Genomic DNA, 23245 nt, shown 5'->3' with positions numbered 1-23245 from the left:
AGGCTGAGCCCTGGCTGGTTTTGCTCAGTGGATAGAGCGTCAGCCTGCGGACTGGAGGGTCTCTGGTTCTCCGGTTTGATTCCGATCAAGGGCATGTACCTTGGTTGCGGGCACATCCCCAGTAGGGGATGTGCAGGAGGCAGCTGATCGATGTTTCTCTCTCATCGATGTTTCTAACTCTCTATACCACTCCCTTCCTCTCTGTAAAAAATCAATAAAATGTATTTTAAAAAAAGAAACAGGGTGAGATGGGTTAAGTAAGGCAGGCAGTAAGGATGGAGCTGAGATTGTCACCTTGGTCTGCCTGACTCCAAAGCCATCCTCTCGCATTCACTAGGACATATTTCCCATCTGTTCTGAGCTGCTGAGATGCACAGTGCGTGTGATGGCTTTGGCACAGACTTCCTCCTCTCCCATTCCTTCCTCCCTAGGATACGCAGGCTCCCAGGAGAGCATAGCTTCTATGTCATGGTCTAAAGCATCGGTTCTCAACCTGTGGGTCGCGACCCCTTTGGCGGTCGAACAGCCCTTTCACAAGGGTCCCCTAAGACCATCCTGCATATCAGATATTTACATTATGATTCATAACAGTAGCAACATTGCAGTTATGAAGTAGCAACGAAAATAATTTATGGTTGGGTCACAACATGAGGAACTATATTTAAAGGGCCAGAAGGTTGAGAACCACTGGTCTAAAGATAAGAGGTTCTGCTCTGAGACCAACCAGGTTGGGTTGTGTATTTCTGCATTTTTTTCTGAGTTAGGACGGAGCAGGCAGAGTGGAAAGAGACGGTGTCATGAGCAGCATTGTCCTGGGTATTGACAGAGGGCAGGAGCATGACAGAGGCCACATGGATCACAGAGGACTGTTATCATTGTACCTGGTCTGTGTTCATGGGAGATTCAAAGTGAAAGAGGAGTGACTGTAGGTAGCTCTGTGCCTATCTTTTCACTTGGGGAGGCTTGGTAGGGTGAGTCTCAAATCCCTCTCCACATTTCCCCAGGTTCTTTGCTTCTTTTTGTCTATGTTTCTCCTGAACCACAGAAGTGGATGCATAGTGGGTCATACTAGGTAACTACATTGTCAACGACAACGCGATCCAACAAAATATACCTCCCCAGTTTTTCTCCAGATTAGTTGATGAATCTCAGGCTGGATACCGGATTTCTAATGTGTGATTATATGAGTAACGGCACCGATGTGCAGTCAACGGTGTGGACACAAAGATGGAGGGATGTCTCGTCCAGGTGATGGAGGATGTCTAGCCCACTGTCTCCAAGAGGCAGCGCGTGCCGATTCCTCGTTCACTCCCTCAGGTTCCCTGACTGCGGTGTTCTCTTTGCCCTGGTGCTGTGCCCTCTGTAGATTTCTAATTCAGCACTGAAACCCTGCCCAGTGCTTCTCGGTCCTGCATCAGAGTCAAGTGTGAATCCTCACTCAGCTCTTCAAGGCCTGCAAGACCTGGGCCCTGTTTCCTCTTTGACTTTGCCGTTAGGATTGTCCCCTTCAGCCACTCACCCCCGACTCACCTGGACTGCTACAGTCCGGATCTTGTCAGCCTGGCTCCCTTCTCAGCACCTCAGCTCTAGCTACTCCATCTGCCTGGAATGCTCCTCACTCACATCGGCCTGACTAACATGCTCCCTCCATTAAGGCTGGCTGAGCCCTCACCTGCTCACAGAGACCTGCCCAGGCCTCCATCTTTCATATTGCTAAGTGCAGGCATCCTCTCCCCACCCCCACCCCACCCCCATGTTCCTTATCCCTTTACCTTGGCCTAAATTGTCTGTCTGGTATGCCACTCACCAGCTAGCTGACTATGTTCTTTACTTCTTTGTTATGTGCATTGCTTATCTCTCGCCTCCCCCATAGCCCCTGCTTGAATACAAGCTCCCTGATCTTAGGGATCATTGTCCCTTGTTCGCTGGTGTATCTCAAGCAGCCCAGAACTTTGCTGAGCACACACTGGAGTCAGCCGGACAGTATCTGTTGATGTGAGGAAGAGTCTGTCTCCCCCACTGCATTGCGACAGCCTTGAGGACAAGGGCCTTGTTTCATTGGTCTCTGTCAGCCCCCTTCCAGGACACTTTCTGATACAACTGGACAGACACTGCTGAATATTTGTGGAATGAGTAAGTGACAGTAATAGAGAAAACATTTCTGCTTCCAGACGGTAGTGTTTCCTGTAGGTGCCATCTGTGTCAGCACCCTGCGTGTGTCAGCTGCCGTGCAAACCCTGCTAGTCAGCTGGGAAGCTTCTTTAAATGCTCACCTGAGGATATGTTTTTTATGGATTTTAGAGAGAGGAGAAGGAGAGAGAGAGAAACCTCTATGTGAGAGAGAAACATTGATTGGTTACCTCCTATATGCATTCCGATCAGGGATCAAACCCACAACCTGGGTATGTGCCCTGACAGGGAATTGAACCTGCCACCTTTCCGTGGACAGGCGGAGCTCCCACCCACTGAGGCACACCAGCCAGGTCAGCGGGGACACATTTCAGAGCCAGAATCTGATCCACTGTCTGCGGATCCCTCCTCAGGACCTTTGCTCTAGCTAATCCATCTGCCGGGAATGCTGCTCACCCACACCTGCTTCCATCTCAGAGGGAGTATCCTTGCCTTGTTGAGTTGGGCAAACTTGTACTATATTTACATCTAATGTTTCATTATATTTTGTGGAAATGAAAGCATCCTTGAGAATAAAGCACATTTACATAATTAAACACAATGAAAGCCAAACAATGGAACGAAGTAATTGAAGTAAAAGTTGAGATTAATGTTAAGTAATAGTACACCTAATGATGGGTACCTACTCTGGGCACTTCATCATCTTTCATTTAATCCCAATAAAAACGCTCATAGGAAATGTTTCCATTTCCATTTTTATGAGGGAGAATGTTGAGATCAATGACATTCTCTAAGCTGCCAGGCTCTGACAGCTGGTAGGCAGCCACATGAGGTGCACGCTCAGGGCTCCTGGATGCTCGCTCTCTGCAAGGGCTGCCGTGTGGCCAGGCCCCCCATCGCTTCCCCCAGCAGTCCTGTCTTATTCCCTTTCTTTTGTTCACAGATGCAGCTGTCCGGCATTTTCATCCCGTCTCCAGCCTCTTAGAAGCTCTTCATCCCAGGGATCTCCCCAGCCCCTTTGGACAAAGGTTGGTGTCTTCCACCCTGATTTCTGCCGTGACACAGGGAAGGTGACCGCTCAGGGTCCCTGTGAATGATGGCGGTAAGTGCTATTTACAGCTCCTTTGTGCCTCTCGATGATTGTGGATCCTGAGGAGGGTCCTTGGTTGCAGAGCTAGTTTCCCTGTTCTTGGCAGGATGCCCTTCCCTTCCTCAGAGATATCAACGCAGCCTAGGAGGGGACATAGCTTACTTATCAAGACACGGTGCTCCCACAGGCCCAGGCACCATGAGACCCGCTCCCTCAGAGGCAAAACAGGTTTTTCAGGGTTACCACACTGTTGCACACATTCCACAGGTTCCTTAGAGAAAGAGGACCACGCACGTACAGTGATGTTTGGTATCAGAAATGGGTTCAGGTAATATCCTTGCCTTGTTGCTCGGGGCGAACTTTCTGATGGTGCAGTTCCCAGTGTGCTTGTAAAGGAATCCTGTTTGTTTGGTTTTGTTTGATTCTTGAACTGCAACATCAGAAGAGATGATAAAAAATCTATGGGAGTCTACCATGTTTCAGGGATATATATATCTCACCAGTAATTTTCATAACATCCTTATGACATACATGCCATTCTTCCAGTTTCACAGGGGAGGACATGAAGGCTCAGGGGGATAGGTAACTTGGTCCTGGTCACACAGCTAGGAAGTTGCAGAGATGGGACTTAGAAGAACTGCTGTCACAATTATTGCCTTTTTGGTCAACATACCTCACATAAAGAAAGAAAAGAAAAAGTCGTGCTTTTGACAATTACCAATGTAAATTTAAAAGTTCCATTCCTTTACTATATCACTGTTGTATTTTTGGAGCTTTAGTCACAAGAAGTAATTCTTCTCCCTTACATAAAATACTGAGTTTACAATAACATTAGAGTTGGGGGTGTCAGGTAAGGAAAGACATATGCATGACTAAGTCCTGGGAGTAGTTGCTTTAAGCCACGTTGTGTGCTGAAAGTGTGTGATGTAGAAGCACATGGACAAATGAGCCAGATTCCTAGCCCTCCAGCACCTAATGTCTGCAAGGGTTTTCGTGGCACCTGACATGGAGAAGCCACGCATGTAGTGCCTCCAGGGAACACAGGGACTGAACTGCCATCAGAGTGGCAGTGGGTGCCTTGCTGTCCATGATTCCATAGGAAATAAATGAACTCAACTGACCTTCCGCAACACCTCCCGTGTTTTCTGCAGGGGACTTCACACAGGACGTGCAAACAGCAAACACAACACGGTTCTACTCTTTATCTCATAGGAAGGCAAACGAAAGAGTGGAATGTAATTTATGAATTACAAGTCTCCACAGGGTACATTTGCCTGCAAGAGAGGTAATGTGGAAGAGGAGACAGAATTGGACGGAGAGAGAATAGAGGCAATAGGAGCAGGAGTCAGATCAGGGGAACCGAGTCCTTGTGACTCTGACCATGCGTGGCTGTCCCTGAAAATTCCATAGTTTCGGGGCTCACAGACTTGATCTCATATTCCTGAATACTTATGATTTTCTCCAAGACAGTTAATGGAATTTTCAGTCTTGTATTCATCAATTTTTAAATGATATTTTTTTGCATCATCACTGTATTTGCAAAGACTAGAGGAATTTTCAGAGTTCTCCCAGTGTGAGGGAATTTCAGACAATTGAGAGATTATTAGACAGGCCTACACTGATCATGAAGCCAGGAAGTCAGCAATGCATAGGTACTTGAAGCTATTGAATATAGGGGGCTGGGATGTAGTGAGAAATTCTCTGTGTTCCAGGCACTGTAGTAGGCTCCGGGGTTAGAGGGATCATTCAAGCTGATTAGCAGGTGGATCTTAACCCCAGTGGTCTGTAAAGATTTGTCAAATTTGTGTATCAAGGGGGTGTTTCTCACACACACACACTGCATTAATAAACTAGAATTCTGGAACTCAGCTAGGATATAGGGTATTGGAGCCAGTCTGTCTGACTCTAAAGCCTCAAAGAATGTCTATGACATCAGACCCTTTGCATAATGATTTATTTCAATGTAATTCAGAGCCACTACCTGCAAGTCCCCTGGCTGTGTTTGTCTGTTGCTGCCCCACAGAGAACCTTGGAACTGAAAGTCCTCTCTTATCTAAAGGTCAGGGACAGCCCTAAGCGGTTTGGCTCAGTGGATAGAGTGTCGGCCTTCGGACTGAAGGGTCCCAGGTTCGATTCTGGTCAAGGGCATGTACCCCGGTTGTGGGCACATCCCCAGTAGGGGGCGTGCAAGAGGCAGCTGAATCGATGTTTCTCTCTCATCGATGTTTCTAACTCTCTATCCCTCTCCTTCTCCCTTCCTCTCTGTAAAAAATCCATGAAATATATTTAAAAAAAATAAAGGTCAGGGACAGACTGGGCAGCTCCAGCGTCCAGGCTGTGCACACTGCCTGAGCATGGCACCGGCTTCCCAGAAAGTAGCCTTTTTTGCTGCTGTCCCACTTCGAGCCTTGGTCTGGCCCCCATATTGCAGTGAATCTTCACTGCACCCCATTTAGAATTCTCTGCACTGTGCCTCCCACAGCACTTATTTTAATTTGCACCTCAGAGCCACACGTGGTTATGCTGGGCCAGAAATTATTCCTCCTCCTGTCCAGTAGGTTGTTGAATAACAGAGAATACACTGATAATGTAAATGTTGGTTTTCTGTTGCTGCATAGCTAATTGCCACACATTTGGTGGCTTAAATCAACACATTTATTATTTCACAGTTTCCACGGGGCAGAGGTGGGGCATGGATCACGTGAGTTCTCTGTAGGGTCTCCTGAGGCTGAAATCAAGGTGTCAGCTTGGCGGGGTCTTACCTGGAGGCTCTGGGGGAAGCTGCCTCGCAGCTCTTTGAGGTGGCTAGCAGGTGCAACTCGTGTGGTGGCAGGACAGACCCCACATCCTTGTGGGTGTGTGTGGGGGGGCTGCTCTCAGATTCCAGAGGCTGCCTGTATTTCCCGTCATGTGGTTCCCTCCATCTTCAAGGAAGCAGTGTGGTGCCGAGTTCTTCGTGTGCTTCCAACTTCTCTTGCTTCTCCTGCCGCTGCTGCTGCTAGACAGAGAGAACTGTCTCCTTTAAAAGGCTCCTTGATTACATTAGGCTCTTTTGGGTAATCCAGGGTAATCTCCCTGTTTTAAGGCCCACAGTTTAGTGACCTTAATTATATCTACAAAATCCCTTTAGCCACGTAAACCAACACACATGTGCAAGTGATAACTCCTCTTGTTCACAGTCCTGGCATTGTGCTGGGAAATATCTGGAGACCAGTTTTAGAATTCTGCCTGCCACAACCTTTGATAACTGCCGGTTAATTATTTATGAAAGTCCTGTTTTGTGACTCTGATTGTCTGCATTCCTGTGAACACACTGCCCCCTCTTTATTGACGTACCTCATGTCATCATACACTTTTACTTCAACAACAGGCTTGTTCCTTCTCAAGTGTATTAGTCGAGGTTCTCTCTCTCTCTCTCTCTCTCTCTCTCTCTCTTCCTCCCTCCCTCCCTCCTTCTCTCCTATCTTTATGGCCATTTATCCTCTTCTTGAAAGCAAAGAAACCTCCTGTAGAAAGTTGTCTACACTTACTGTCCTCAATTCCTCTCCTCCCATTCTCTCTGATTCATACTTCAATCAAGCTTACACAGCTTCTAGTAACATGGAGCTGTTCTGCTCAAGGTAACAATGACATCAATATTTCTAATCAGATGCCTGTCTCACAGTCCTCTCTTAATGACCCATTCCTAATTTCTGCAGAGTTGATCACTCCCTCCACCTAGAAGTACTTTCCTCGTGTATTATTTGGGGTTCTCTAGAGAAACAAAACTGATAGGATATATATACAGGAAGGGAATTATTCTAAGGAAGTGGCTCATGCAATTGTGGAGGCTGAGAAGTCATCTGATCTGGTGGTGTTTCCAAGCTGGAGTCCCAGGAAAGCCCATGGTGTAAATTCAAGTAGAAAGGTTCAAGAACCTGAGAAGCCAATGATATAGTTTCCAGTTGGGGTCTGAATACCCGAGAATTGTAATGCAGAAGGCAGAAGAAGATCCATGTCTCAGCTCAGTCCTTCAGATAGGAAGGGATAAATTCTTCTTCCACCTTTTCATTCTATTCAGACTCTCAAAGGGATTGGTTGATGACCACCCACCCTGAGGAGGGCAAACTGCTTCGCTGAGTCCATGGATTCAAATGTTAATTTCATCCAGAAACACCCTCAAATACACACCTTGAAATAAGATTTAGGCAAATATTTGGCGACCCCGTGGTCCAGTCAAGTTGTCACATACACACCTGAGGTCCAGGACAACACTTTTCTGGTTGTTCTCTGACCTCATTGGCTATAATTCCTCATTGTTTGTGGCAGGTTCATCTTCTTTCCTTTTGACCTCTTGGAATCAATGTTCCCTAGAACTCAATCCTTGGTCCTCTTCTCTTTTCTACCTACACTCATCCCCCTGGTGAGCTCATCCAATATTGTGGCCTTATATGCCATCTATACCCTCTTCTCTCTCCAGTTTAGATATCCAGTGTAAATGCCAGAGTCTATTGCCTACTGTTTAGAAGAGCAGTTTATAAAGATTAAATGATAAAGCATTTACAGAGTGCTTAGTAAAAGGAAAATCAATTAAGTTTATTATTTATATTTCATTCTTAGTTTTTAAACTTTTAATTTTTAACAATATTTTTTAATTAACTTTTAAAAATAGCACTGCACATAATGCATTTTTGTATTTTCGGTAATTATAGAAAATTTTACCTGATCTTATTTGAGGAAAAGATGATACATTATGAATTAAATTGTTAAATACTTTTGTCTTATAAACCCCAAAGTCATATTACAGGAATGATTGAGGTGATACTGGAAATGCTAAGTGAGGCTTTGGAATAAGAATTTTGCTAGATACTAGATGGAGCTTTTAAAACTTTTTTTTAATTAATGAGGTTCTCCCAGAAAGCCTCAAAGTTGCCTAGGAGTTTGCTTGGAATCTGATTTCTAAATTCAACAAATGGTGCCTACAAAATAGCATCCACTATATCAAGTCCCTTTTGGAAGTGAGTATTTTTCATGTCTGTGGTTTCTATAAAATTCTTTAGCAAATACTCAAATATTCCCACCATATTTCCAGAAGAATTCCTCTGACTATACACTAGTAAAGGCCAATGAAACATGATCTGCCATAATTATGGATTTCACAATCTTGTGTTAGAGGCAGATACATAATAAAAAAGGAACTGTAGACTTTGAAGTATAAATCTGTATAGACTACCATGGGAGTCCAAAGGAGGGACACAGGGAATGTGGACGAGAGAAATGGACAGAGGACTATCCCAAAATGTCTGGTATGTATAAACAGTGTGTTTTTTTAAAATATATTTTATTGATTTTTTACAGAGAGGAAGGGAGAGGGATAGAGAGTTAGAAACATCGATGAGAGAGAAACATCGACCAGCTGCCTCCTGCACACCTCCCACTGGGGATGTGCCCGAAACCAAGGTACATGCCTTTGACCGGAATCGAACCTGGGACCCTTCAGTCCACAGGCCGAGGCTCTATCCACTGAGCCAAACCGGTTGGGCAAACAATGTGTTTTTGAAGTCCCTAATTGGGTTATATGACCTTTGGGCCAGTGAATACTCTCTGACGTGCTAATAATAACTTTGAACACCACCACCCCTGGGGCATTTTGTTTTCCTGAGGTTAGGGTAGTTCCTGTGGTTCCTGTCTTTTGCCTCTCTACCTAACTTTTGGTGGGCCAAAGTTTGTACTTACTGGTTTTGACTGACTGAGGACATCATTTTAAACTAAGAATGGCCTTGGCAGAATCCCTTTGCCCCAGCTCTGCTGTTGTCTCTGGGTCTGTGTCATCTCTGTGGTATATCACAACAACAAAAGGAAGGTGCAAAGCCATGTACAGTGTTTTCTACCACTTTTGTATTAAAAATGGGGGTGGGAGGAAGCCGGTGTGGCTCAGTGGTGGAGGGTCGACCTATAAACCAGGAGATCATGGTTCAATTCCTGGTTAGGGCGCATGCCCAGGGTTTCGGGGTCCATCCCCAGTAGGGGGCATGCAGGAGGCAGCAGACCAGTGATTCTCATCATTGATGTTTCTCTCCTTTCCCTTCCTCTCTTAAATCAATAAAAAAAATATATTTTTTAAATAACAGGGGGAGGAAGTATATATGTCCATACTTGTGTATATATCCTCTGGGAGGATACGTAAGTTATCTAATAACAGTTGTTACCTGCTTGTGGGGAAGGCAAATGGGAGATGAGAGTTAGGGAAATCATTTGGCATCTATCCTAGGTAACTTCTTGAATTCTAAACCATGATGTGGTATTGTTGATTCAAAGAAGGACTTTTTAAACTAAAAATCAAAATGAGATAATTTCCTGAGGGTTGAATTGTGAGGGCTTTGAACCCTGCCCCCAAACCTCAGACCCAGATTCAGGCACAAAGAGACACATGACCTTGTTGCAACTTGACCACCATCTCCAGAAAAATCTTATCTTCTTTGTGTTGGATTGCCCTGTGGAGGCAAAAACCAGAATTACAGGATCTTCTGAGAGTGAGAGAGGGAAGTGAGGAAAGGGCCTAATTTATCTGGAGGTGGAGTTAAGGGACCCCTAGTGGAGTGTTTAAAACAAGCCCTAGCTTCCTGATATTTCACATCCAAGTACTTCAAAATGCACCTTTAGAAATTAAGGGTATTTTCTTAGAAAAATTCATTATGATGGTCAACAAAATTCCATAATGCCATCCCAAACCTAAACCTATATAAATGTTCACAATTGCCTCCAAAATGTCTTTTTACAGTTGGTAGGTGCAACCATTTCTCAGTGTAGTGTTGGCAACAGATGTGACCCCCACCTCTTGTTTTTACGTTCCACTGTATTTCTAGTGCCAGTCACAAAGTATGGCTTCATGTATTGTGATGTGTTTCCCTGGGATGGTGTCATCATTATTATGTGACATCTGCCTAGGACAGTAGTGAAGATGTAATTCAACAGTTTTTAAAATAGGTTTTTATTGATTTTTTTTTTTTAGAGAGAAAGGAAAGAAGAGGGACAGAGAGACAGAAATACTGATGAGAGAAACATAATTAATCAGCTGCCTTCTGCACCCCCCACTGGGACCAAGCCCACAGCCCACGCATGTGCTCTGACCAGAAATCGAACCTGTGATCTCCTGGTTCCTGGGTTGACGCTCAACTGCTAAGCCACACCAGCTGGGCCAACATTTTTAATTATAGTTATTTTGAAGGGAGTATAAAAGAATTAATGAAAACAAGAAAGGCAGTAAGTCAGTGATTGTTGAAGGTAACTGATAGGTACAAGGGGTTTCGTTCTATATTATTTTCCCTATTGTTTTTTGAAATGCTTAATAAAAAATATAATGGCATATCCTATGAGGGATGGAGTACAGTTATGGAACACAGTTATAGGATAATTTTTCAATGCTCTTATCTTTTCTGGAAAACAACTTTCAGAAATATGCTAGAACAAAATGCATTAGCTTTTAATTCCATAAGAATGTAAGAGATCAACCGAAGGACTTGTTTGCATGCATAAAAGCACAACCAATAGACGCAAGACGTGGGGGGGGGGGGTAGCGAGGGCAAGTGCTGGGGGGTAGGGGAAGCCGGGGGAGGTCAATGGGGAAGAAAAGGAGACATATGTACAACTATTTGTAATACCTTAAGCAATAAAAAAAGAACATATCATAATCTAAAAATAAAGGGAAAACTGAATTTGTGATGGAGGTCATTGTTGATTAAGAGATCCTTTAAAGACTATGCAACAAGTGACATTGGTTTGAAAATATCCCACTTTTAAAAACTATTGTGAGGACAAAGAAAGGAATCCAAATAGGTACTGAGTGTGAGATGATAATATTGGGGAATTGTTAATTTTTCAGTTGTGGTAATAGTATGATGATTTTTGTTGAGGAAAAGTGTTTTTTTTATTAAAGAGAAACATACTAAAACTTAGGGTGTCCCAAAAATGTATACACACTTTGAATAGTTATTAATTCCAATGTTTCTTTTTCAGATTTAACCCATTGGAATTAATAATCAAAGCGTGTCTACATTTTTGGGACACTGTATTTCAGAGGAAATTGAAAGGGTAGCTATAATTATTTGCTTTTAAATACTTTAAAAAGATGTAGTAAATATGATAAAATTAACAGGACTGAAATCTAGGTGATAGATTCAGAAATGATGGTGGTGGTAAGGCAGTTTATCAGTCTCGCTTAACCTCCACTTAAAAACAAACATAACAACTAAATAGGAAAACTGAAAATTACTATTAGCAACATTTGCAATAAAGCGTGATGACAAGATATTCTGACATACCTTAAAATACACGTGGTTGGAGACAAACCACCAACACCCACAGGACCTGTTGGCATCTGTGTGACAATAAAAGGAGGAAATAACGTCACAGCATTTGAATACCATAGGACAGAAGAGCAACAAATAGCCAGCAGATACTCAGTGGAAAACATAGCAGGCCAATTTGAGAATAGCAGCTGACAGTGATAATGGGTTTTCCAACCCTAAGTCTGTGGTGTGTTAAACCCTAAGTCTGTGGTGTGTTTAGATAGAAAAGCTAAAAAAGGCTTGACTGCTAGTATAGTATTGGCCAATATCTCCTACTATGACTACTTTCAAATTTCCAACGTGATGTCACTGCAACTGGACTTGAGAAAAAAATGTGAAATAGAACACTATAATATTTCTACCATACAAACACAACAGGCATGAATAATCTCAAGGGCATAATGGTAAAATGTTTATTTTTTTCTTTAGATTTCACATGTAAGTGAAATCATATGGTATTTGTCTTTCTCTGACTGACTAATTTCACTTAGCAAAATACTCTCTAGACACGCCCATGCTGTCACAAATGGTAAGATTTCATTCTTTTTATGACTGAGTCATATTCCATTATATATATGTACTACAGCTTTTATATCCACTCCTCTGTTAATGGGCACTTGGGTTGCTTCCATATCTTGGCTATTCTAAATAACACTGCTATGAACATAGGGGTGCATATGTTCTTTTGAGTTAGTGTTTTAGATTTTTTGGATATATTCCCAGAAGTGGAATGACTAGGTCATAAGGCAGTTCCATTTTTAACATTTTGAGGACCCTCCATGTTGTTTTCCATAGTGGCTGCACCAGTCTGCATTCTCACCAATAATGCACAAGGGTTCCCTTTTCTCCACGTCCCCACCAACACTGGTTATTTGTTGATTTATTGAAGATAGTCATTCTGATGGGTGTGAGGTGATATCTCATTGTGGTTTTAATTTGCATTTCTCTAATAATTAGTGATGCTGGGCATCTTTTCATATGTCTATTGGTCATCTGTATGTCCTCTTAGGAGAAGTTTCCATTCAGGTCCTCTGCCCAATTTGTAATTGAATGGTTTGGTTGTTGTTGTTGTTGTTTTTGCATTGAGTAGTATACATTCTTAATAATTTTTAAATACATATTTTTATTGATTTCAGAGAGGAAGGGAGAGGGAGAGAAAGATAGAAACATCAATGATGAGAATCATTGATTGGCTGCTTCCTACACGCCCCCCACTGGGGACTGAGCCCGCAACCTGGGCATGTGCCCTTGACTAGGGGACCCTTCAGTCTGAAGGCTGATGCTCTATCCACTGAGCCAAACCAAAAAGGGCATTCTTTATAAATTTTTTATATTAACCCCTTATCACATGTACCATTGGTGAATATCTTCTTCCATTCCCTAGATGGTCTTTTAATTTCATTGATGGTTTCCTTTGCTGTGCAAGAACTTTTAGTTTGGTGTAGTCCCATTTGTTAATTTTTTTTTCTTTCCCTTGCCCAAGGAGATATATCAGAACAAATATTGCTGAGAGAAATGTTAGAGATTTTACTGCGTATGTTTTCTTTTAGAATGTTTTATGGTTTCGAGTCTTCAATTTAAGTCTTTAATCCATTTTGAGTTTATTCTTGTATATGGTGTAAGAAGGTGGTCTAGTTTAATTTTTTAATTTATCTGTCCAATTTTTCCAGTACCATTTATTGAATAAATTGTCTTACTCCATTGTATGTTCTTGCCTCCATTGTCAAATATTGATGATATAGGCATTTTTTTTTCTGGCCTCTCTATTCTGTTTCATTGATCTATATGTTTTTACTTAGTACTACACTGTTTTGATTATTATGTCCTTGTAGTATAGTTTGATATCAGATGGTGTGACACCTCCAACTTTGTCTTCTTTCTTTCAATATTACTGAGGCTATTCAGGTTTTTGTGTGGTTCTATATAAATTTTTGGATGATTTTTTTCTAGTTCTATGAAATATGCTCTTGGTATTTTGATAGGAATTGCATTGAATCTATAGATGGTAATGATGATAATTATTCCTATCCATGAACAGAGTATATACTTCCATGTAGTTGTATCTCCTTCAATTTCTTTCTTCAGTCTTTATAATTTTCTGAGTACAGGTCTTTTACTTCCTTGTTAAATTTATTCCTAGGTATTTTATTTTTTGATGCAGTTGTAAATGGGATTGTTTTTTTAGTTTCCCTTTCTGATAGTTCCTTATTGATATATAAAATTTTGTATCCTGCTACTTAACTGAATTCATTTACCAGTATAACTTCAAGAATTTGTTCAAGTACCAATAATCATTTTTCTTTCTTTTTTTAAATATATTTTTTATTGATTAAGATATTACATATGTGTCCTTATCCCCACATTATCCCCTACCCCCCCCCCCCCGCTCATGCCCTCACCCCCCCGTTGTCCGTGTCCATTGGTTAGGCCCATATGCCTGCATACAAGTCCTTTGGTTGATCTCTCCCCCAAATAATCATTTTTCTTCCTGGTAATTGCTTGTGTTATATTTGGTTGACATATTCTGTCCTGATTCTTTTTATTTTATTTTTTATATATAGATATATTTTATTGATTGCAGAGAGGAAAAGAGAGAGAGAGAGAGAGAGAGAGAGAGAGAGAGAGACAGACAGACAGACAGACATCAATGATGAGAATCATTGATTGGCTGCCTCCTGCATGCCCCCTACCAGGGATCGAACCTGCAACCTGGGCATGTGCCCTTGACTAGAATCAAACCCAGGACCCTTCAGTCTGAAGGCTGATGCTCTAGCCACTGAGCCAAACCAGCCAGGGCTGTCCTGATTCTTATATGCTACTCTATAGCCATTGTCACATTAAATGATCCTACAACAAAAGAAGCAGGAAAAATTAATCCTCATCCAACTATAGACGCCATTCTCTAAACAAATTCCTGATGATCAAAATCTTGACAATGGTAAAATATGCACATTATGGATAAATATTCTGAGGTCGATGTTGTCTGTCCTTGGCTAAGGGGAAGTGGTATTGAGAAAGAGCAAAGCAGCCCTGACATCCAGGAGTTGGGTCTAATAATATCAACTAAGCCCTGTTGTTGCTAGGAGCCGCCTGGCACTCATAGCAAGGCCTTACTGTTCTCTCATTGAATTATTTCTTAGAACATCAATAGCAGACAAGGCCACCTTGTTAGCATAATGGATCAAAACAAAAATAAGACCACTCAGTAGTCATACCTGAATACAGACAAAAACACGAATATTGTCCATATTGTAAAAATGATCAAACATCCCTCTATACTGGTTAATATTACAGTTTTAGCTTCACCTATTGTTCTTTCCTTCTATTTAAGGTTTACTGAGATACCCAATCATTGAAATCTCCCTGCTTCCCGACAACATCCAAACCAGAGCAAAATCTGCTTCCCTCCCTGAGTGCTTTCTGAAATCACTTAAACAAACACCATACCATGAAATCCTTTTTATCATCCTCTTACTGAGATGTTCCCAGGTTCTATCATCTTATTCTCCCTCACTACAGTGAACAACAAACCCAATATATATTTTTCGAACTTAGAAGGCATGGGGGGCCAGGTAGAGACCTCTCTCTTGGAGAGGCACACTGAAACCTGGCCTTATCCGCTTTTTATTCAGTTTTAGATACACATCTTGTCCTCAGTAAAGCACGGCAAACAGGTAGCGGACAAACTGTCTCTAAGGTCAATAAAGATCAGTAAGATCCAGTAAACCCAATATTTTAACCACAGATGTGTTCCCGTTGGTCTTTGACTAAAGAGAATTAATACTTTATATATTTTTTTGGCAGAAAAATCCAATAATACAGTCTAAGAATGTCCTTTCACCTTGTTAGTACTCTCAAAACCTAAGTACTTCCCTCAGAATTAACAATTAGGCGTGTCTGCTCGAGAAATTTTCATGTTCAACACATATGGGACAATAACTATTGTCTTATTAGTCTATCTTAATTTTTTCTTATAAAATTTTCTCTCTTGGAGATCATTCCATAATATTAGACCAGGTTTACCTCATTGTTAAAATTAATGAGCTTCATTGCATGCCTGATTTGAAAAATATCTGCTCCACAGATATTCCATATTATGCTTGCATACACCTGCAGCTATTCCCTTATTATGCATGTTTCACAATCACCAACAATATTCTAGTGATTGTTCATGCCTTGGTTTGTCCTGATTTGTTATCTTAAGATGATCATGAAGAAGTAGAATAGCATTTTAAATGCTAAAAAACTTTCCCAATTGTTCTGTGCAAAGCTCTTTCCCAGAGTGTAATCAACACTAGATACTATCCCCATCTCTGATTAAATAAAATGATCTGAGTGACGAGAAATGCCATCTCATTGTTCATCAAATTTTCTTCCATTTGAGATGAATATGTTCATATTTTCACTGGAACTTATTAAGTAATTTGAGGGTTTGAGAGAATAATGCTGCAAGGGTTCCTTAGCACAGTGGTAGTCACAGTAAGTAACTATTTAAATAATGGGATCTATTTACAGCTATCTGGCTGAGAGCTGGCACTTAATGCCAGGCCCTGCTCTAAGTGATCTCTCTGTGCTCAAGATACTTCATTGTTCTTGCATTTATTTTTAAAAGCTACTGAACATTTACTATGTGGCAGTCAGGCACCATTTTAGGTGATAGCCAGGTAGCAGAAAGCAAGATTCTTCTTTTCATGCTGATAAAACTCTAGGATAGACAATAAACAGGTAATCAAATAATCAACATCATGATCATCATTAGTATTGTTATATGTGCCCAGGTTAGTGTGGAAGGAAGCAACCTGATATGTTCCTCTAAATTATAGCAATGTAAAGGATGTGCAGTAGATAAATAAAACAAGAATGGCAGAAAGTGAATGGTTGTTGAAGCTTAGCGATAGAGTTGTATTATAGTTCTCTTTAATTTTTATGTGATTGAAAATGTCTATAATACGAATTTAGAATACAAGCTAGGACAGCCGTGGGCAAACTACGGCCCGCGGGCCGGCTCTGGCCCGTTTGAAATGAATAAAACTAAAAAAAAAAAAAAAAAAAAGACCGCACCCTTTTATGTAATGATGTTTACTTTGAATTTATATTAGTTCACACAAACACTCCATCCATGCTTTTGTTCCGGCCCTCCGGTCAAGTTTAAGAATCCATTGTGGCCCTCGAGTCAAAAAGTTTCCCACCCCTGAGCTAGGAGCATATCCTTTAAGAGGTGGAGGGCAGCCATGAGAGAGCTTTTCAATGTTCTGGCCTGCAATTTTTAAACTTCTCTGTGATGAAAATATGCTACCAAATTGTGTCTGTGAGGGATGATATTCTCCATTAAGAGAGATTAAAAAGACCTATATGACATGTAAACACTGGTTTGAAAAAAAACCCCTCACTTATAAAAACTATTTTGGGGAAATCCAACAATTGTGGATATGGGCTGTGTGATAGATTGTTATTAGGGTATTTATTGCTAATTTACTTTATGTGGTAGTTGGTAATTTTTTGAGGAAAATTTCCCTTTATTAAAGAGATGAATACAAAATTCTTAAGGGCAAAGTAGAAGAATGTCTATAATTTAATTTAAAATACTTAAGCAATAAAGGATAGGTAAAGCAAATATGGTAAAACTAATAGGACTGAAATCTAGGTGATGGAGATTCTGGGAATATGATGTTGGTAGGTGCATAGGTTTTCTTTCAAGTGACTAGTTTATTCCTGGCATGAAACAGACACATTGGAAATAGTTGTTCTGCTCTTCCTCCTCTTCCTCCTCCTTCTGGCATGTTATAGATAGGCCACTCCCTACTTTCCAATTAATGAATATTCCAGAAACTCAAGTTTTATGATAAACATAATTAAGAAGGTGAATCTACCACCAGAAAATTATGTAAAGCACTTGCAATTTTTTTGGATTAGTTTCTATATTGTATAATCTATGACAAGGTTTTCTGCTATTAGTACAGATAATTGAGACAATCTTTCATTTTAACTGCCATGTGCTCAGAGCATTTCCCAGACACACAATGCAAAGAAAGATATCTTCTCTCTATTTTTCAGGTGAAGTATTTCTTTTTTCAGTTGAACTAAAGGGTAGCTTCAATTCTAGTCTCATGCTAACATATAAGCTCTGACCAACTGTTCTTTCTTAAAATTGTTTCAATTACAGTTGACGTTTAATATTATATTATACATTTATATGACTTATGAGGTGATTCCTCATAAGTCTAGTACTCATCTGATACCATATATAGTTGTTACAAAATTATTGACTATATTTTACATCTCTGTAACTGTCAATTTGTACTTCTTAATCTATTTTTTCATCCAGCACCTCCACCCAGCATTTTGATATTCTGAATTGCTACAAAAAACCACTGACAATATTTAAAGAAAAAAAACCTACATAACAAAGTATTCCCATGGACTCTAAAATACAAGCAGATGGACACCAAGAATCACAAGATCTATCTACGTAATATGGGTCTTATCTGTAGGAGAATAAAGCTTTGAGCTATTTTCCACCCTGCATTGGTCTGGTTCAATGCCTCATGCTCTTTCTATTATGCTGAGCTGCCTCTTGTAATAGTGTAATCTATTTTAGTTTACTACTTCCACCTTCATGTACAATGACCCTTTTATCACTGTTTTCTTATAATCTAATAACTGTTGTGTGATTAATGATCAGGAGACCATATCTGAGGAAAAGATCATTAGAAGTCTGGTGCTTCCCCATAGGGGAAATATAGAATAAAACCTTTGCCCAGATATTAGTTGTATGGGTCTCTGTTACAGTCATTTTACTTCCCTATATGTGAGGCAACAGCTGGTTCTGGATATCTGCTCTTTTTCAAGAGTAGACCTACATTAAAAGTAATGAGGGTAGAGGGAAAGTCTAGCTTAAAAGCTTTTCAGTCTGGGGAGGCACTCATCTAGCCTCAAAGGGGCTTCAGATGTTGCTGTCCTTTTCCAAGCTGCCTACTGAGGCTTTTGGTTAATAGTCATCTCCTATAACCAGAATGTAAAAACTAGATGCACTCTGAATTTCTGCCAGTAATTTCTCATTTGAACCCCAAAAGAAATTCAGTTAGGATAGGCCAGGGATCTTTTTCTGGCTCTCCCCACCAGGTGGCATGATGCATGACAAAAATCATTTTGCACGCAATAGAGTTAAACAATTAGAGTTTCATTGCAATAAACAGCATTTGAATAATTGATATAGATCCTTATAGGTCCAAATAATTACTGGTATCTTTGCTGAATCACATCATAAAGTTTTATTTTACCAGCTATTTGTAATTTTGACTCTCATCTTATTTTTTGTATATATTTATGTCTAAGTAATTTAAGATGCAAGAGGTTGAAAAAACAATACTGAAAGTTCTCCTGCACCCTTCACTCAGATCCCCCTCAAAATAACATAACCAAGATACATTATCAAAGCCAGAAAATCTATAATGATACCATGCTATCAACTCAATTACAGACCTTATTGGCTATTGCAGATAACACTGCAATGGACATAGGGGTGCATATATTCTTTCAAAATAGTGTTTTGGGTTTCTTTGGCTATATTCTGAGAAGAAAAAGATAAATAAATAGGACTAAACAGTTTTTGCACAGCAAAGGAAACCATCAACAAAATGAAAAGACAACCCATTGAATGGGAGAACATATTCACCAATACATCTGAAAAGGGATTAATAGCCAAAATTAATAGGGAAATGTATTAATAAAATTAATAATTTATAAGGAACTTATAAAATTCAACACCACAAAAACAAATAATCCAATATGGTTTTGAGTGATCATGCCTGGCCTACCTCTCTAATTTTGTCTATCACCACTCCCCCTGCTGTTCACTATGCTCTAATCACACTAGAAGTATGACTTTTTGTAACAGCTCCAATAACCCCATCTCCTTCCTGGCTCAAAGTCTTTCAAAGAGCTATGCTCTCAGCTTGAGGGGCATCTGCCAACTTCTCCTGCTCTTCTTTGCCTGGCTAACTCATTCACCCTTCCGCTTTCAGTTTAATTGCCACTGATTCAAACAAGCTGCTCTCCCTGATCCTCCTACACTAGGTCAAATCCCTGTGATATCCTCTCATAGCTCCCTGTACTTTTACTGTGTATATTAATCTCAGTTTTAACCAGTCACTGTGGCTGGTTTAATGTCTGTTTTCCAAGATAGAGTAAGAGCTCAATGAGGGCAGAGACTCTGCCTTACTTCTGTGTCCACAAGCTTCCTCTTATCCTATATAATAAAAACCTATTATGCCAAGTGTCCAGTCATCTGGTCATCCATTCAACCAATTAAAGCCTAATATGCTAATGATATGCTAAGGCCGCTCAACGCTTGCTATGACGTGTACTGGCCACCAGGGGGCAGTCAACCAGTCGACCTGTCGCTATGACATGCTCTGACCACAAGGGGGCAGATGTTCTGACCGGTAGGTTAGCCTGCTGCTGGGGTCTGACTGATTGGGACTGAGCGAGACGGGCCGGACATGCCCTGGAGCCCTCCTGCATCCTTCCCTGGCCCTGATTGTGCACTGGTGGGGCCCCTTGGCCTGGCCTGTGCCTTCTCGCAATCCGGAACCCCTAGGGGGATGTCGGAGAGCTGGTTTTGGCCCAATCCCGCAGCCCAGGCCAAGAGACCACACTGGTGCACGAATTCATGCACCGGGGCTCTGGTGAAAATATATTTGCCTCTCTCCATGATATAGAGTAGCCGTGGGCAAACTACGGCCCGCGGGCCGGATCTGGCCCGTTTGAAATGAATAAAACTAAAAAAAAAAAAAGCCCATACCCTTTTATGTAATGATGTTTACTTTGAATTTATATTAGTTCACACAAACACTCCATCCATGCTTTTGTTCCGGCCCTCCGGTCCAGTTTAAGAACCCATGTGGCCCTCGAGTCAAAAAGTTTGCTCACCCCTGATATAGAGCCTCTTAGCACTTTCCTTTAGACCCCTAATCTTGGTTCTCATCTTCATGTGATTTAATCTGGGCTCTCTCCCATGCTGGTCTATAGTTTCCTAAATAAAACAACAGTAATAGTATTATAATAAAAGAGATCAACAGTGATTTAACATCCAAACTGAAAATCCATCCCCTACACAGAATGATGACCAAAACAATGGTTGCAAAACTCAAAATGGTTCACTCTTATCTTACTCTGACTCTATTCGAACAAATAGTCCATCATCTCTGTATCTCAATATCTTATCCAGTTAAAGCAAAAACAGGAAATTACCCAGAACCATCAGTTAACATTTCTCAAAAAGCACTATTGCAGTTTATATACAAATACCCAAATGGAGAAAACCTCATTTGTCCAATTGCTTAATTTTACATTCTGTGATGCTTGTACCCGCAAGTCACCACAAAATGCATACAAGTTCACTCTAACAATATTTGACAGCAAAACTAACAAAGTTAACAAGACCATCTGCTTGTAGCTTTATTCTCACTTTAATTGAACAACTTCCTCACTGTGGCATTTTTGCAGCTTTCCATACTGCTCATAGCTTTTTTTTCATCTTTAAAAGCTGTTTTTATTTAAAAGTATATAATTACTAGGGGCCCAGTGCACTAATTCGTGCACCTTGAAAGGAACAGTGGGCCATGAGGCTGTGGTGGGCACAGGGGTGGGTCTCGGCCCATTCTCCGTGGCCCAGCCTGGCCCCTCCCACTGTGGCCCCTGATGCCCTGTCTAACAGCAGCCTCGCTCCCACCCCTGCTGCTCCCATGGGCTGATGGTGCCAGCCCTGCTCACACCCGCTGATAGCGCCAAGCGATCCGTGCCAGTGTTGGGTGCCGGCAGTGGGTGCGAGCATCGGCTTAAGTGCCAGCAGCAGGTGTGAGTGGGGCCAGTGCCAGGAGCAGGTGTGAGCACTGAGGAGGACCGCAGCACACGCCCCACCTTGGTCTGGCCCCCCTGCTCACTTGCTCCACCATCCTGCTGTGGCCAATGCCCACCATGTTCTGCGCTCTTCTGCCTGCTGCCGACACTTGCCATGTCCTGAGTGTGCCCCATGGTGGTCAGCACATGTCATAGCAACCAGTTGTTTGGTTGTTCGGTTGTTCTACCATTTGGTCTATTTGCATATTAGGGTTTTATATCCTATCTAATAAAGAGGGAATATGCAAATTGACCATCACTCTGTAGCAAAGATGGCTGCGCCCACAGCGGAGGCAGGGATTCTGTAACACAAGATGGCTGCGCCCACAGCAGAGGCAGGGATACCATAGCAAAAGATGGCTGCACCCATAGCGGAGGCTGAGTTCCCGTAACGAGCCTTAACGAGCAATCAGCAGGGACCTGAGGCTGTGTGGCACTGGGCCGGGGCAGGGGACCTGAGGCTGCAACCCCCAATTGGTGAGGCTTGACAGGGGACCTCAGGTCGTGCCCCCCGCCCCCACGCCAGGCTGAGGGACCTCAGGCCTCACCCCCTGACCCAACACTGGGCAATGGGACCTGAGGCTGTGCCCCACCTGGCGGGGCTTGACGGGGGACCTCAGGCTGCGTCCCCCGCCCGACGGAGCTTGACGGGGGACCTCAGGCCGCGCCCCCCACCCCAGCGCCAGGCCAGAGGACCTGAGGCTGCGCCCTCCTCCTGGTGGGGCTTGACAGGGGTGGGGCCGGCCAGGTCTGGGTCTCTCGTGATTTCAAGGCATATGTAGGTGGGCAGGGACTTGACTCTGATTCCCATGGTGCACCCCAGACTCTGACAGGAGGAAGATTTTCATATGCATTTTACTAATTTTCTTTCATCTCTGACACTTCTATTTTAGAGAAAGGGCAAATGGCAATGTTAGAATATTTACTCTAATTAATTCCTTTTTAATGTGCACGAATTTCATGCACTGGGTCACTAGTATAGATATAAATGCCCAAAGTAAAAATTTAAATATCAGTATAATTTCCCATGATAAGGAACAATAAATTCTACCAATCCCTACTTCATAAACATTAATTTTTTCCTGAGATTTTTATTTTTTTCAGTTTTTTAAAAATTTAAATTCTTTATTGTTTAAAGTATTACATAAGTCTCCTTTTTCTACCGTTGACCTCTCCCCAGCCACCCCCAACTTCCAGCACATGCTCTCACCGCCCCCCCCCCCAATCTGTGTCCATTGGTTACACTCATCTGCATGCATACAAGTCCTTTGGTTGATCTCTTACTCCCTCACCCTCTGCTTTCCCTAATAGTTTGGACAGTCTGTTCGATGCTTCTATGACTCTGGTTCTGTTTTTGTTCATCAGTTTATGTTGTTCATTATATTCCACAAATGAGTGAGATCGTGTGATATTTGTCTTTCTCTGTCTTATTTCGCTTAGCATAATGCTCTCCAGTTTCATCCATGCTGTTGCAAATGGTAAGAGTCCTTTCTTTTTCACAGCAGCATAGTATTCCATTGTGTAGATGTACCTCAGTTTTCTAATCCACTCATCTGCTGATGGGCACTTCGGCTGATTCCAAATCTTAGCTATTGTAAATTGTGCTGCTATGAACATAGGGGTGAATATATCCTTTCTGATTGGTGTTTCTGGCTTCTTGGGATATATTCCTAGAAGTGGGATTACTGGGTCAAATGGAAGTTCCATTTTAATTTTTTTGTGGAAACACCATACTGGTTTGCCACAGTGGCTGCAGCAGCTGCATTTCCCACCAGTAGTGCAAGAGGGTTCCTTTTTC

General features: G+C 41.7%; 1 long non-coding RNA gene across 1 annotated transcript; it reads left to right on the top strand.

Annotated features, from left to right (window-relative positions):
• Positions 1–921: 921 nt before the first annotated feature.
• On the top strand, positions 922–18070 carry LOC111827636. Its single transcript, XR_002831275.1, has 3 exons — positions 922–2133; positions 3074–3232; positions 17873–18070. It is a non-coding gene; the product is annotated as an uncharacterized LOC111827636 (long non-coding RNA).
• The last annotated feature ends 5175 nt before the right edge of the window (positions 18071–23245 follow it).

The sequence above is a fragment of the Myotis lucifugus genome, unplaced genomic scaffold (genome assembly GCF_000147115.1).
Source record: "Myotis lucifugus unplaced genomic scaffold, Myoluc2.0 scaffold_196, whole genome shotgun sequence".
Taxonomy (NCBI): Eukaryota; Metazoa; Chordata; class Mammalia; order Chiroptera; family Vespertilionidae; genus Myotis; species Myotis lucifugus.
This window is presented reverse-complemented; position numbering and strand designations above follow the sequence as displayed.